This window comes from Xyrauchen texanus, chromosome 25 (genome assembly GCF_025860055.1).
Source record: "Xyrauchen texanus isolate HMW12.3.18 chromosome 25, RBS_HiC_50CHRs, whole genome shotgun sequence".
Lineage (NCBI taxonomy): Eukaryota > Metazoa > Chordata > Actinopteri > Cypriniformes > Catostomidae > Xyrauchen > Xyrauchen texanus.
This window is the reverse complement of record NC_068300.1, coordinates 28258020-28276201: the sequence shown is the minus strand read 5'-3', so window position 1 is coordinate 28276201 and position 18182 is coordinate 28258020. Positions and strand designations below refer to the sequence as shown.

Below are 18182 nucleotides of genomic sequence, written 5' to 3'. Positions count from 1 at the left end.
GGGTCATGTTCTCCATTTGGCTTATTTATTTAGTGTGTTTAAACTTCAACTTTTAAAACTGATGTGGTATCATGTAATTACATTGTAGCGACATAAGTTATGAAGGGTTCACCATACCACAATTTTTGAGATTTGATTTTTGAGTTACTTGTTATTCCAAAGAACTGTTTAGGATACACAACTTTTCTAAAGACCAAATGCTCCTATATATTTTTTGCCCACTAACAGGCAGATTTTTTGTTCCTTTCCACAGTCGCCTTTGGCTTGCTCACTGAGGGCTTACAGACAAAACATCAAGACATGATTAATTCCAATGAAAAGCATGTTTACTGGGAACTTTACAACATGTATTATATATAGCTGCTTTGAAACAATGTGAAAAGCACTATACGAATAAACACGACATCTTATTTATTTAAAACTATTTATAGCTAAAATGCTTTACACAGCATTGCTTCATTTAATACATCATTTATGAGTGTTATTACATTGTCTTCTGTTTCCCTGAACTTTAAAAGGAAGTCACAGGCACTTCCACAGCACTTTTCCCTTCATTGAGATGAAGAGAAACACCTCTTAGTATCACTGCTTTAATATGACATAGTAGAGGACCATGCTAGTTGTACTGTAGATTTTGAAGGGTAAATTTGTTAAGGGTTTGATTGGTTTTCTGTTAAACTGGTAGCTGTTTTTTACGAGATATTACTAGGCATTTCAATTATTTCGTTTAGATAAACTACTGCTGCTCCCAACTCACTCACCACCCACTTACCTTTACTTTACTGTGGGTGAAGTTGTCTGAGCTTCTCTTCACTTTCTGCTCTGTGGTGTTTGGAGAAGTCTCCTTAGATCACTGAACTGAGATCAGTTGTACAGTACTTTTTTTTCTAGCAACTATTTAGGGAAGTCTTCAAATATTCTACAATTGCCTGTAAAATCAGTCTATTTCAGGTAATATAGATACTGACTTGAACATTGAATATGCTTGTAAACAATAAGCATATCTGAACAATGGGGTGACATTACATATCGTTATACATTTTTATTTTAAATACCACAGTACAGATTACTGATTACATCAATCCTGTGTTATCAGTTTGTATTGTTTTGAACATTTCTACAAAGAATTAAGAAAAATACAAACATATTCTGCTATTCCAGTGCACTTCTGATCTGAACCTGCTGTAACAGAACAGTATAAAAAGAATAAAAACCTCTATTCAGTTCATCACATTCTTTCAAAAAACTTCCAGAGAATGTTTAAATAATTGTTTTCAACAAAGAGTCAGTTTAAGAAAAATATGCCTATAATGGTTTATTGAAATTATTTAGCTAAATAATAACCAATAAATGCATTTGTCTTTCAAAATTAATAACTGTACTTATTATTGTTCTTGCTGTTTAAATTATTTTCTTCTTAAAATATGATTGATAGCTATTACAACACAACCATCTTCAACTTGCTGAGCAAAAACACGTTTAACCTTTTAGGAATTAAAAAACAAAACGTGCAATCAGTTATATTCTTCGCTTTTTCAATTCTTGTCATTTGATTAATGATTGGTTTTGGTTAACTTTATATTTATAGTTTTTTTTTATTATTGTAAAAGCCTCATTTCCCAACCTTTAATCATCTTATACCACACTGAGTAGTAATTTGGCTTTCTCTTTTCATGTTTCTTTCTAACGTCTTTTACATCTTTCAATCCTATTAGTATAAATTTCATGTGAAATACAAAATGTTCCACGTGATCTGTACTGTTTATAAATGATGTTTTGGAACGCTATTTATTTAATGAGTTATTGAAATCCAGTGATTTGTTTATTTTCTTCTCCTAACACAAACAACTAGGAAGAATGTTCTAACGAAAAAAAAAATCGTTCAAGCAACTTCTTAGTTTATTTTATTGATTTATCCCCAGAAAAACACAATGCTTTCAAATATTTAAATGTTTTTTTCCCTTATCGAAGAATAACGTACAGTATTTATTAATGTGAAAGCTAAATGAGAATTTAAAAATTATAATAAACAAAAACAATACGACAGTAAATAGAAAAATCTTTTTTTTGTAATTGGTTTAAATATTTCTTCCGGACATTCAGTCATCCAAACGCTCTCATGAACTTCCCCTCCAACACAAGAAACCAGCAACAATTCCGTTTCAAAACTACCTGCGTTCACTCCTAACGATGAATTTGTATCTAGATCTATTTGTAGCAATTATCGCAACAAATTCAATCATTTCCTTATTATTAAAAGAGTCCCGAAACCTCTCTGAAACATTTAATTTCACTGAGGTGGCAGGAGGGATCCCTGGGGTTGTTCCATTTGTCTTTGTCTTTCTTTCTTACTTTTTTAACATAAAAACTTTTTATGTTTCGCCCCTTAGCACTGAGCATGCCGAGAGGCTTATTGAACCCGCACACACACACACACACACACACACACACACACACACACACACACACACACACACACACACACACACACACACACACATCCATCCGCTGGTTGGAGGGGGTTGGTGTGGTGAGGAAACGGGCTGGTATGCCCTGGAAGTGATCCCCCCTGATCAGAGGCTGTTTATTTCCAATTGATTTATAGTTCAAATCGAACTGCATTTTAGTTAAAAAAAAAAATCATCTATTTTGAAAAAAAAAAAAATTATTACATTGTAAACAAGACGGATATCAATCGAGAGCGTTATTTTTTGCACAGCCCTACAAGCATGATTGCACTTAACGAGAAAAACGCCCATTAGTAAAATGAATACTTGTTTAGAAATATACTTTACATTTAAAACTACACATCGCTCATGCACACCTTTGACCATCTATCATGCCAATCCAATCAATGCATTCCTTAATCACAGTGAACTTTGAAAATGTTGAAATAATTTCTTAAATAGATTTTTTCAAAACAGTCTAGATATGATTTAGCAAACATCACGAAACAGCGCCGTGTCATGCCTCAAAAGTTAAAGAGCAGGGAGAGAGTTTACTTCTTGACTTAGTCACCTTGCATTAAACATGTCTGCATTGAATTATTTCAAAACCCAATCGGCTGTTTGAATCGCTTGCTTTCGATAGCCTATCCATCAGCCCTGCCGGTACCCATTATTAATCATACCGTTGTGTAAATTACACCCCCCCCCCCCCCCCCCAAAAAAAAAAAAAAAAAACACAACACACACACACAACAGTTTACCAGCCACTGTAAAAAGTTTGTGAAAGTGGCCTGACGTCACACTCCCACAATGCTCGCGCGCCCCATAACTCTGCTGCTGCAGCCTGAGGAGCGCGAGACACTCAGGCCCCGAAAAAAGAAAAATTAGAGAAAAAATTGGGAAAAAATAGTAAAACAACAGATCAAGAGGAAACAGACCGGGGACGGTGGTGTTGGGGCTCCCACGGTAGGTTTGCGCTCAGTCGTTGCTGGAATGGTACGGGGGTTCCTTGTGAAATTGACTGCTGGAAAGTTTTTGGTGGGCAACTACTCGTTTTTCCCCCCGCAAGTCCTCATAATGTAGCTGCACGTTCTGATGTGTGCATGCTTTTTTTTTTTTAATAACCAGATCCCGATAACTAATACAACCTAAAACCCTGGTGATCAATAAGGAAGATTGTACAAGAGGGTTTCGTTGGATAAAAAGTGTCGCTATTTTCTCTCGAGCCGACGTCATTTATTTTGGCGTATTTGACTGATCAGTGTTAAGGCTTCGGGTATTTAATTTTTAATTACGCGTTCGCTCGCTCTTCGGAAACCTCATCGATAAATACACCGCGCCTGCAAATCTATCAGCTAGTAAACAAACTGCATTTGGTCGATCATCGACTCTGCTGTGCCGATTGATGTTCAGCGTCGCTTTAGAGTGTATTGTTGAATTTTAGGTAATTTCTGAATATTTATGGTTCACGGGGAACATATGCATGTGCTGTGCCAGGGACAAACACTAGTTGAAGGAACGTCCCTGTTGAGTTTGAAACATGATTAGTTTATAGGACGCAAATGCGTTTGTTTGTTTGTTTGTTTGGTTGGTTCCGTTTCTCAAATGAATGTCTAATTCACTGCTTGATATGAGAAAATCACCCTGGGCACTAAATATAAATATTTCCCCCCATGCATGCTGCAATGGCTTATCTTGTGCTCGTCATTTGTTTGCCACTGATCGGATGTTCCTAGGCGGATTGTGACTTTTGTATCTTTTCCCTTCTTCTGTGAAAGACACAGTTTGTGTGTATGTTACTATCAAGAGGTACTTAACAAACAAGTGTGTCAAGCAGTTGAGGTATGGTGTACCTCTGAGGCAGGAGAGTAGCCTACCTTATGTTACTAACCATTTACAACTTGGTTATTATAGAAGACTTGTGGATTTTATATTGAACACACTTATCATATTTTTAAGAACTAATCTTTTTAGACTACATATGTTAAACACATTGTGTATTTTCAGTAATCAGCGAGGCATCAATGAATTTCATGCTTGAAGTGCAGATCTGTCCGACTATAATGTCGAATAGATCAGAGAGATGACCGACATGCTTTGAGGGACGTAAATCATCATTAAAAGTTCATTTGAATTCCCTTATAAACTCAATGAGAGACATGTATGTGCAAAATCAATATTGTGACAATCAGTGAACATCATACAAATGCGACACCAGAGCCGCATGCCCAAACACCTGCAGCTGTGCGACATGCAGTCATGAAGCAGTGTAATAGAGTCAAAGCTTTTCATTTGTTCGCATCTTTATATGACTTGCACTTGCTTGCTCATAATCTTCTTTTGCTGGGTTGTGTGCTGAAAACATTCTCACTTTTTGTCTTGTTCATGCTATGAAGGTTGCTTACAGAGGGCTTTATAACAGTGATTTATAAAGAACATGTTGAAATGAGCTCTTCATGTTTGGCTCATCAAGGCCCCTTTACTTCCACTGCCTCGAACTACATAATAAGGAAATGGAAGTGAGATTGTCACGAGACAGTGCTTTTGTTATTGACATTGCCGTTTCTTGCATGTTGAAACGCATATAGTTGTGTTTGTAGCTGTTTCGTTTTCAGCATTAGCTCTGATAAGGGGCTTCTTTGGCTTGTATAGGCTTTTCGCAAGGGTTTGGTTGAGAAAAGCTCATTTCAGTTGAGGAACCTGTTAAGTGTTCTTATATGTCAAAGTGTGTTTATAAACTACTGAATTGTAGGTGGGAAATGACCACTTGAATTTCTTCAAACTCAGAGAGGGGCAATCGTTCTGGTTCTTGTTTTATCTCAATTTATTATTATTTTGAAACATGGTTTGTGTGCTTAATTGGTTTCCCATAGCTAATTTTGGTAGTCCAGTCTTTTAAGATGGCTTTGCCATGTGTGTTGTTTGTTTTGACTGTATTGTGCATGGAATATGGCAGCAAGGTTTAAAGCTTTGTGGGGAGTTTAAAATAACCAAAGGTTTTGGCCGTTTTCGTACCTCTGTTCATGTGTTCTTTAAAAGGCAGCTTACATGCTTGAGTTAGGGAAAGAGAGAGAGACAGAGCATGTGCATGTCCTCTAAAAACCTCCCACAATTCCATGCTCCTCGGTGGGGTAACAGGCTGATTATCATGAGAAAGCACATCAGAAGGGTTAATAGGTAGGACAGGCTTTGGAGAGCACAAACGCTTCTTAATACCCAGTGAAGAATGGGGATCAGCCCTCATCTGAGTCCTCATATCCTCCGCTTATAGCAGTGAGGGGAGAAAAGTGAATATGCTGTGCCTGAGTTGCATTAATATCGCTGTAAAAAATACGGTAACTACATTTCTGGCTTTATGGGATGTTAGTTTGATGCCTGTATATTTTACGGTGCATTACTGTCATTTATATTATTAAATGATGAACTTGATATCTTAACCTTCTGACACTGCAAAAATCTACTTTTCACTTTATAATATATTGTTAATCACCGTAGTAATTACACAAGGGCACATGATGACATGAAGTTCATCAATAGTGTCTCTTCCAGAAGCAAAGACCAATAAACATGTAGAGACAGTGCTGAGTGTCATTCACACAAACACTAAACACCATCAGGGTAACACATGTGAAATTAAAATATCACAATAAACATTAACTAAACTACATCAATATAACACTATGTATAACTGAGTATATAACTGATATTAATCATAAGAAGAAACATAACTATTCCCATAAAGTATAATGAAATGCGATGGGTCATGCAGGGAATTCTGGGAACGCATGATTATTGCTTTTACTGTAATTTTAACAATAATTTCCATGTACTCTCTTGTTAAACATAGTATAAATGTTTTCAGTGAATTATATGGGAAAATCAAACTTTTTACATCAAGTTTTTACAACATAGTGTAAAACTAATTGTATTGTCTTTTTACAATATTTTAAATTTTTACCATATATTCTAAGGTATCTAACCGATAACCAATTAAAGTTTTTTTACTGTAGCATTTTTACAGTCTTTTAGCATTCAGATTACGGACATTTTACAGGTGGTTTGTTCAGCATCAGAATGTAAACATTGTTTGTGTTGGTGGCACTGCCTGTGAGGATGCTTGTATTTGCATGCATGAGCGTATATGTATGTGTATGCGGTGCGTTTAAATCTACGTCCGAAATGGGCACTAGGAAATATTATTTTGGGTAGTTCAGTGTTTTATGAACGCTGTTCAGTCAGGATGGGAGAAAAGAGGAAGGAGAGAAAGAGAGAGATAAAATCAGGCCAAGTTCACGAGGTCAGTATAACTAAACAGGTCTCAACAGCAAATCTGATTCTTATCAGAGAATGATACATGACAACTGTCAGAAAAACGACCTCTACGACTGTAGAAATAAAATTATATACAGTTTATATAAAAAAAGTATTTCAACACTTCTTCACAACCTCCCATGTCTGAAGCAACATTTAGCTATTGTAGTCTTTTAAATAATTTAGTTAAAGATATGATGTTTTTAGTGATGCATAAGAATCATTTAATCAAATATACCAAATTGACAATGTTGCATGTTTAACGTCTATTAAAGATATTCATTTGTGCTTTTTATGTGGTAATTACCACCAAATATTTTTTGAAAGCTTTTACAGTTAATGTAACCGTTTTGTATTTGTTAAAGTCATTTGCTTTCTCGCTTTATCTCGCTCAGAGTAGAGAGCAAATATGGTACATTTATAAACAATAGTCACAGTTTTATGAATGTGTCAACAGAGAAACAAAAAGAAAGTTTGTGTTACCATCACAAATCTTTGAGCTAGTTAAAGATGTTCAATAAAAATAAACATGATCAGAAACCCATTATGAAGTAGATTGGATTGGAAATATATCAAATTGTTCATTATAGTTTCTTAGTCATAAACAACTTAAGTAAGTTATTTCCTGCACTGTCAGACATGGACATTTCACACTGTCCTTAAACATTTTTAACAATTAATTTAATACGATTCATCCTTTGGTAATAATTTCATTAACATGAACTAACAGCTAATCTGAATAAAATGTTACTAACTAAATAATGAGATAAGGATCTGAACTAAATATTAAAAGTGCAAAATCATTTTCAGAATCATGAATCACACGTTAAAATCTCAAATACAAGCTCAAAGAGCAAAACATATTCAACTAGTGAGCAGAACAAAAAGTAGCAGAAAACACAAATAGAAACCTAAATATAAATAGTACAAACCGTATATACACACTCGTGGTCCGACAGTATTACAAAACAGATAAAAGTGGCTACACATGCCACACTCTGCAACCAAGCGTTCGTTCACATGCACAAGAAAAGAACATGTTTTTTTTCTGCTAGCACACATTCTGACCGCACATGCAGTTTGCAGTGTCTTTAAATAGTAAGAGGACGCAAGATGTTTGAAATGCATAGCGCCACTATACATGAGTAGGGCTGGAACTAATGATTATTTTGATAATCGACTAATCTAACGATTATTAGAATGATTATTTGACTATTCAGGCGTTTGCTGCAATGAATAGTCATTAGCGCTTAATCTACAATTCAGCTTGTGCCTCGAGTTAAGAGGTTGTATTAAATATGTGCTTACTAAAAATAGTAATAAAAAGAGGATGAAAGTATCTTTCAGGAATATCTCTAATGACCTTCACTGAATTTCAGAAAAAAAACTTGAGGAATTTGATTAAGTTTAATACAAGAAATTCACAGCAAAAAAATCTATAAAAAAATACTATTGATATCAAGTGTTTTTGTCTTGTTTTCCATTTAAAAATGTCTATGAATCCTTAAAACAAGATGCATTTACCTGAGAAGCAACGTTTAATATAGACTTGCTTTCAGAGAATATATATTTTATACATAAGTGTTTTTTCTTCACTTGTTTATACTTCTGTGAGTGCAGTTAAGACTAAATATACATGCTGTATATTCAAGATTATATTGAACATTCTCTGAAAACAAATGTATTATCTTCTGCAGTATAGCTCATCAAGTAAATGTACCTTGTTTTAAAGGAGCTATAGATGTTTATACAGCAAAACAAGGCAAAAAAAAAAACGTATTTTGTTGCAGTGTATAATGTGCTAAGACTACCATCTTTCAACTTTTTATTCACTTCGATCCAACTTAAACTTAAATAAAGGATGCATTAAAGATATAACGCAAGGGTGTTTCCTTTTTAGACACTCTGACATGCAAGTTTTGCTCCAGCAGAACACCAGTTCCACTTTATTTCACAAAGACACTGTTTCTGTTTTTACCTATTTTATATTTTGTATAATAAGTGTTTATTTTCTCTCCTCTATCATGCACTCGAACTGAAGTGCTCCTCTCCCGCATGATTAGAGTTTCATATGATCACATTTAAAAATTCGATCAAACGACTATTAAAATTTTTTGTTACGCAATTTTTTCTCTTAAACTGTTTCAGTTCACCTGCTGGACAAGTTGACTGACAGTATGATCATGTATACACAGTCTGAGGGATGATTATAAAGAATCGAGTGTAAAAAATAGTATTAAAGATTAAAAAATATTTTCACTTGGAACAACACTGATTATATGCCGCTGCCACACATACTGTGTATACTTTTGTTATGTTCATTTGTTTGAAATCACTGCGTGATTAACTCATAATGAATGTTGTCAATTGGAACAATCCTGTGTGTATATTATTGCCATGTAAATCTACTTGCGTTATACATTTTCTCAAAACCGAATTAAACGTGACGACATCTAAGAGTCTATATAATGCAAGCAATAAAACAAAAACCCCAACCAACAAAATCCATCTTCAGTCTGACCCATTATTAGGCAGGGGCGGAGCCAGACGTTTTTGACAGAGGTTGCTGGGCAGGGGCCAGTGATCAGTCTGTGGTGGCACAGAAATTTTCGGGCAGTACATGTTAAGTCTTGTGCTCAATTACAACAATTATGAGTGGGGTGGCTCTGCCACTGTTATTAGGTACTTTAATACTGCTAGCAACAGCACAGCTGTTAACAACTTAACGATAGCACAAAAATAACAATTACATAATTTTTGGGGAGAAACCATCACGTTTATGTTATACAAAGGCACTTTGATGAAGACACGAAGACATGTATACAGAGTGTGCTGCAAGTCACAGCAATACAATTAATATTATGAATATTTGCTGAAGAAAAACACTTGTTAAGAGAACCCATATAAACATATTTATATATATATAATGCTGATTGAGCTTAACTTGTATTGAACCGAATATAACTTTAATACCCTAGCATGACACATCACTGACATTTGCTGCAGAATATAAAATTATATATATATATATATATATATATATATATATATATATATATATATATATATATATATATATTTTTTTTCTCCAGTTTTTAAGGCATTTGATGCAAATAAACGACACATCCTCATTGTTAGTTAAGGATTTCTTCCTTGCGTTACTTCAATGTAAAATGTTGGTGGTCAAAACAGCATTCTGTGCTTTAGCGCCACCAGTTGCTGCACCCGCACCTCACACTTGATACAAAGCTCATATTTTTTGGTCAGTGCATTTCATTGCCAGTCAAAAAAAAAAAAAAAAACAAATGCACACATTCACCGTAAAAAACAAAACATAAAAACTTTGCTTTGTCAGCGCATAAATGTTCACTCCAGGTGTGAATGGCTTCAAAGGAATACATTGTTTCTAATAAAACTGTGAATCGTGGCAAGAAATTGTGGTGAAAATTCGCGTTTGGTGCAAAGGCCTTAAAGCTCAGGCTTCTAAAAGCAGCCAGCCAGATGTGGCTTTTCAAAACCCGAGTCTATCCATCACTGAACAACACTTATGTTGCGACCCCTCCTTCTCTTCCTTCAGATCTCCCCTGTCCATTTTTCCACCCCAAAGATGGGTCTTCTTCCCCTCTGAGCAAATTTCTCGCTCTCTTACTGTCTCTCTGCTATCTTATTTGTGGATTTATTGTCTTTCTTTGAGAAACATAGAATAGGGCTGCTCGATTATGGCAAAAATCATAATCACAATTACTTTGGTTAATATTGAGATGACGATTATTTAATACGATTACTCATTGACTTTGGAAACATTATGATGTTATTATGATATATTTAAAAAAAATATATATATATTTTTAACAGTGCATTGCCTTGAACTTAAAATGTAGACTACTCTGGGTTGGGGAGGAGGCTATTGTCATATAATAATGATGTTATGTCATATGTGGTAGTCAAATAAAGAACAGCCTCTATCGCCATCATTAACAGCAGGGATGCTCACACTTGTATGGAATGAGATCTACCTTTCATCATGTTATTGCAGCAAGATCTACCATGTGCAATATAGGCTATCCATTATCACAATACCAAAATTTCATTAGTCGGGTGTGAAATTTTACAATTCTCAATACCAGCTTCAAAATCAAAACCACAACAAATAATAACACTAACTTATATGTTAATTATGGAAGAATGGTTTCAAGTTCCTAAGTAATTATTCAAGACTAGTAAACAGTCAATAACAATAAAAAGAGCAATGAATAGAAATAGATTAAAAATTATTTCTGAAAAGAAAGAAAATTCTGTGATTTTTAGCTTTAAAAGTTTTTAACAGCAGTAGGCTATCAAATATTCAAGTAGACATTCAGAATGAAATGCAACATAAAACTACTACTGGTACTCACTGAATGATTATACAACTATACTAATTTTAAAAGCTACTAAAGTTACCCAGTCAAGAGCAGTGAGTGTTTTCTTGTTATGGTTGTTTGATTATTATAATGACACACTAGACAGCAGCAGGTCTATTAGCTTACATTTATACTTACAAGTCTGACATTTTAATACAATATATAGCCGGTTATTTTTTTGTTATTGACGTTTTAATCAGTCTGCTTTTCCGGTCTGTCAAGTAAAATTATCTTTCACTTGACCCTTAAAAAACCCACTTGTCCCAGACAAGCGTTAATGTCAAGCCCTGATTAAATATTGTATTCAACATAGTCAGATAAAAAAAATTCTGCAGAATAGCACATAAAGTAAATGTACGTTGTTTTAAATGAGTTTTAGATATTATTTTGGAAAACAAGCAAAAAAAGACTAATCAAAGACATATTTTGTTCTAGTGTATAATGGGCTAAGATTAAACCCTCACCTTTATGTTCACTTCGATCCATCTTTAACTCACAAAAAAAAAACTTTCTCTTCTTAATAGAGCTGCGTATCTCCTATTTCCTTCCAAAGACACACACAGTGAATGTGACACATATATTATGATTCACTACGTCGCGAGCCATCATGTTACAGTCTAGCTGCAGCAAACATGCGTGAGTGACGAGCGTTCCAGTGCCAGAGTGTGCATCAGCCGGGAGAAGATTCAATCTCTTCCCCGGTTACTTCACGCAACTCATAGACGCGGTGCTGACTGCACAGAGAAATGCCAGTTTCTGAGTTTATTTTCATAACCCGCTTCCTTCTTATTTTTAATAACTTTAATAAAGGATGCATTAAAGATATAATTGCGAAATGGAATGCAGCACAATAATAATTTTATCTAGATTATCTTGTTTTCATAATCAATGGAAGCCAAAATCATAATTGAAAATAACATTCGATTAAGAGAATTATAAATAGGACAATGACTCCATTCAATTCTGTGGAATTTCACTTCTAAACCAGATCTGAATTCTTGAAAAACAACTTTCAAAGAGATACGTCCTAATCCTTAGTTTGATCAGTCTTAGGAATTCAGCAGGTTCTGTTGCTTTTAAAACAGCTAGTAAGTGTTAGAATGTATTAGTTGGGATTAGACAAAAAAAATCTTACTTGCACTCCTTACATGCATTTCAATATCATTTTGAAATAAACGTTAACCTAAAAAAGTGCTTTATATGGTAACATCTAAAATAACTGGTTTCATCTAAGTATATTATTTAACCACTAAATCATCCTGTATGCATTATATTACACTAACAAAACTGAAACGTAATGCATTCATGTTATATAAATACATTATTTTTTAATAATGTCTGTATTATGCAATACTCTGAAATACTTGATTCTGATTGGTCAGTTTCAGCATTTTGCTGTCAAATATTATTGTATAATTGACAACCAGTGTATTACTTACCTGTAAACATGTTAACCTCAAAATGTGCTTCATGTGGTATCATCTAAATTAACTGGTTTGATTCAATGAAAAAATAAAAATAAAAATAATAATAATATATATATATATATATATATATATATATATATATATATATATATATATATATATATATATATATATATATATATATATTTACCCCTCCCCTTTTATCCCCAATTTGGAAAGCCCAATTCTCAGTGCGTTCTAAGTCCTCGTGGTGATGTAGTGACTCGCCTCAATCCAGGTGGCAGAGGACGAATCTCAGTTGCCTCTGCATCTGAGACCGTCAATCTGCACATTTTATCACATGACTTGTTGAGCGGATTACCGCAGAGACATTAGCGACCATGAGGATGTTACCCCATGTGATTCTACCTTCCCTAGCAACCAGGCCAATTTGGTTGCTTAGGAGACCTGGCTGCAGTCACTCAGCACACCCTGGATTCGAACTCGCGACCCCAGGGGTGGAAGTCAGTGTCAATACTAGCTGAGCTACCCAGACCCCCATGAAAAATATTATAAAAAATGTGTGAATCAATCTGAATACATTAGGTTACACCAAAAAAATAAAATAATAATAATAATTTTAAGGGTTAGATCAGGTTGAAATAGCTCTTTAAATGTACAGTTGCAGGTTGCCTTTTTAACTGTGCATTTTAATGAATCTGTCATGAATCTTAATGAATCTTAATTCTATCACTCTGTGGGCTTTTTGTTCTCACATATTAAAATAATTTAAACTCAAATTAATATTTCATGTCCATTAGATTAACTAGCTGTGGAATACTGTACAGTGAGGGGGTTATTATTGCTAAATACATCCCTTTAGGTGATAGATGGTCACCCATTCTGGTTTAATTATTTAGACAGTGACCGGCTCACAGAACATTATTTTATACATAATTTCTATTATGTCTTAGATTGTATTGCACACCAACAGCAGGTCCGACCTAGTGGCTCTTCTGCAGCAAATGTCAGTGATGTGTCATGCTAGGGTATTAAAGTTATATTCCGGGTTCAATACAAGTTAAGCTCAATCGACAGCATTTGTGGCATAATGTTGATTATCACAAAAAAAAAAAAAAACAAGTCATACCTCCTTTTCTTTACTGCTTGGATTTTTTGTTTTTAACTATAATTTTTTCCCCAAACTGCTTATCATTTTTCCAGGAGAAGTTCTTTATGAAATGAATACCCTCTAACGCGACTTGTTAGACAGTTTTTTGTTATTTGATACAAGCTCTATAATTTAGGTTTCATAATTTAGTATAGGCATTGGTAAATCACGTTCAGTTGATAACGTATGGTCAATGCTAATGCTGTTAAATCCATACATAAACAGGCAGGTGCGTACACAATACAATGGGGAAAAAATAGAAAAAGCCCGCACATTGTCGTATAGCTGGCAAATCTGTAATATCTTACATTGTTTTGGTCAAAGATCTTCTTCAGGCATTCTATTCATTTCTCTGAAGATTCTTCCAGTTACAACTACATCACTTTACCATCATGATTTATCCGAGAATTTCACAAATTCTAATGCTAAAAGTGTTTACTAGCGAGTCTGGTGCCTTCCTTATATGGTGTTTTCATGGGCTGGATTATGATAATTGTAAATAAACGTGTACATGCCCCCTATTTACGAGTGTTTGGAATTCACAAACATACACAAGTTTTACTGGAATCCAGCAGAACGTTTTGGAGAAGGTCCATTTTACACGCAAATTACTCTGAATTTACCGAAAGTTTCATGAATAAGGCCTACTGTTTCTAAAGTATAGCACAAGATGTAAACAATATGCATTTTAAAAATTTCTTAGTGTGATAAAATCACTTACTAACTTTTCTGTGTAAAGTTATATACAATTTTACAACTTCATTCCCATGACGATGTCACATTGTAAACACTGTAATGCCTGTAATTTAGTAATCCACTGCAAAAAACAACGATTTAAACTAGGGAAGCGCCATATATCGGTGGCCAATATATTACTGGCCGATAACCAGGAAAATCTTAATATAATAATTGCCTAAATGACTAAATGATTCTTATGAGCCGGTACTTTTAAAAGAGTGATTCACCAGCTCACAAGTTCTCGTTTTGAATCAGTCTTGACGAATCCTTCAGTGAATGAATTTACTGAATTACACACACTGGCTGCTATTGTAAATATTATACAGAGATTAGAGTTTGTATTGTGTGTTTTGTTGTTTAAATGTTTGTTACATGTTGTTTATCCCCTTATTTTGGTTTAATGCATTATCACAGCTGTTTGAAGTTCATTATTCTCTCTCTGTCAGCGAGTCATCAGGATTACCGTAAATACTAATTTACATGTGCTCCATACAATTTATGCAAGAGTTTTGTTATTTAATTTTCATTCAAATCAGAATTCATCTGTAATACAGGCACATTTATGATCATATTACATCTGCCAAACCTTAAATAGCAGCAAGCCCAAATTCTAAGTTTTTAAATTACATATATTTTTCAGAAGAGAAGCTTTTAATGAATTAGCTAGCGGTTACTGGTTAAAGGATTTAAAATTTAAACCTTTTTTTAAATATCAGTTATCAGGATTGGTATCGGCCACAATGAGCTGTGAATTATAAGGATCTGCCCAGACGTTCCATGTCGATGCATCCCTAATTTAAACAACTGTACAGCTCAAATAATACATGAGTTTTAACAGAAGAATGAATGTAAGTGCTTTTATAAAATTAGAAACTTTCAAATGTTTTTTAAATATAATATAATACAATATAATTTTTGTGGTAATCAACATTATGCCACAAATGCTGTCAATTGAGCTTAACTTGCATTGAACCCGGAATATTCCTTTAATAACTACATTTTGAATCTTGAGTCAGTTTGACTGATTTATTTTGGACAATTTAAGTTTCACAAAAGGTTATGGTCTAAAACAGCATTCTCCTAATTAAAAAGTAATACATTAGAATCACACACATTTTCTAGTGAGGCATTATCCATGGCATAATTCCTTGAGATTGAAGGAAGACGTGTAATAAAGTGTGTGTTTGTGCAAGCGGTATAGTATTTGAGATACACTAACTGAGTGTACTTTAAAAAGGAGATGTTTAAAAAAAGTTAGATTAGTGTCTGGAATTGAATGTGCGTCAGACAGAAAAATGTTTCCTGGCAGAACATGAGAGTGAGTTTGTTGTCTTGTGTGCAGTCTGTTTGTGGTCCAGAGGATCCATAGTTACATTTATCAGCTGTAACAGAGAGACAATCATTAGAAGCTCTTGGTGTTCTGTGTTCCCTTATAATATAGGAGTGTGTGAGGGGAGGGTAAATAATGAAATAAAAGAAATAATTTATCATGATGATGTGACTACCTAATGCTCATGGATATTACTAATGCACTGCCATATGTCATGTAATTGCTCGTGCTATTTCTTACAGTAACATTTAATTAGCAAATAAATTAAAGGAAAAGTTCACCCAAAAATGAAAATTCTGTCATAATTTACCCACCCTCATGTTGTTCCAAACCCATATGACTTTCTTATGCAGAACGCAAAAGGAGATGTTTTAATAAAGATCCTGCCGTTTATAAGAGGAACACTCAAACAAACAGAGCAATGTTTTGATAGAGCCACAGATGGATTCCACCTCCAAATTGCTTTCTTATTGTTGTCTCTGCATATTAAACTGGAATATTTGGCATTTGATTTCTGACTTTTTTTCTGACATTCTTGAAAATCTGCTTTTCCCCCTCAAAATACTTTATATTCCATGTTCTTGGGCTAACCACAGCTCACTCCAACTTTGCAAAGTTGTAGAAGCTGGTTTTCCCTCAAAGGGCTTGCACGAGAAGAGGAGAAAAAGAGGGAACAAAGGCAAATAAATGAAAAAGAGAGATAAGCTCTGGTGTTAACAAAATGACCTCTGTTGCTTTCTTTCTCTCTTTTACTCTCTCTCCCTCTCTCTTTTTCACAATGTCCAGAACAACAACAACAGGAGAAGAGAGAGGGAGAGAGAGAGAGAGAGAGATAAAATGAAAGTGTAGAGAGAGAGGACTGTGGGTCTCTTTCTGTGTGCCCTCCAGTGGCAGCGTGAAGTTTTCAGTTTGATTGAAGGGCCCTTTTCTCTGCTGTGTGGTGTGAAAGCTGTCCTAATTGAATGATAAAGTGGCCCGAGATGGAGTCCGGTGAATTGGCAACAATACACAGCCTGTGTGTGGTAGAGGGTTTTTTTTGGTACTTGTCCAGGGCCTCTCTCTCTCTCTCTCTCTTTCTTTCTCTCACTATCTCTCTCTCGCCCCACTGCGAGTGGGGGTCCTATTGTCAAGCGCTCTGCTAGATTTGGTCACATGACTCCTCCCTGCCTGCTCGCCCAGCCCCTCCCCTGTTGATGGCTGACCAATCAGATGGCAGCAGGGATATTTCCCACCAACCATGTGGTTGAATGCCCACATTTAGTGAGCAGCTGACTCAGAGCACATCTCTTACTCTCTCATACACCTCAGCTGCTGGACGCTGGCGAGAGAGAAAATTCCCTGTCCATGCACTTTCAGGGTACAGATGTCAAACTATGAGATTGGCTCTTCGGCTGTGGGAGTCACCACATCCAACGAAAGAAAAACAGTCTTGTGTATAATCACAGTCAGATGTTTGTTTAACCGTTCGAGCAAAACATTTGGGATGGGATATTTTGTCCGGTAAACTAGCGTCACTGATCTTAGAGGGTAACACTTTATATGATATAATTGTTAAACATGTTGCATGTTATTATAAGTAATTATAATAGCAGAAACAATAGCAATTTACAGTTTGTCGTTGACAAATTAGGTTGTCTGAGATGCTAACAATTTGAAATCTTTTAAAAAATCTAGTTTAAAACGCATATATCATGTTCATAGAAATATTATATTTTTGTCCATGTTTTCATATATAGGTATTTTAAATTTTTTTAACATTTAAAAAAAAAACAACAACTATTGAATGACTTAAAAATATCAAGTGGTGTAATTATCAAGTAAATACTAAAAACATGCGAGTGCATACGACTTAATCATGAATTTAAAAAAAGTTGTAAAACATATTTTACAAAATATGCCTTATTGTAAAAATTTCAAAAATATTATATAATATAATATTTTAAAACAAAATTATTTTAGTATATATATATATATATATATATATATATATATATATATATATATATATATATATATATATATATATATAATTTTACAATATTTTATTATTTCAAGAATTTCAGCTTTTAATGAGACTTCTTTTCATTTAGATTTTTACTTTCTCAGGACAGTTACATGACTTGAGCATTTTTAACCTGAACCCCCAAAATATATAACATATCATACATTTTGAATATGTTCATCATAGTAGATGTATTCAAATAATTGCATTTTTTATGTTTTTTTGAATAACTTCAAAAAATATCAATACAAGTTAAGCTCAATTGACAACATATGTGGCATAATGTTGATTACCACAAAAAAATTATACAAAATAATAATACATTTTGACACCACTCATTTATTAAAAAAATAAAATCAAAGCAACAATATTGG

At 34.2% G+C, this 18182-nt stretch overlaps 1 protein-coding gene across 1 annotated transcript in view; it reads left to right on the top strand.

Moving 5' to 3' along the window:
* The first annotated feature begins 3264 nt into the window (after positions 1-3264).
* Positions 3265-18182, top strand: part of LOC127619317 (zinc finger protein PLAGL2-like) — a 57009-nt gene continuing 42091 nt past the window's right edge. The window contains exon 1 of the mRNA XM_052092193.1: positions 3265-3413. The gene's annotated coding sequence lies outside the window, so the exon portion shown is untranslated. The remainder of the gene's footprint in view (positions 3414-18182) is intronic.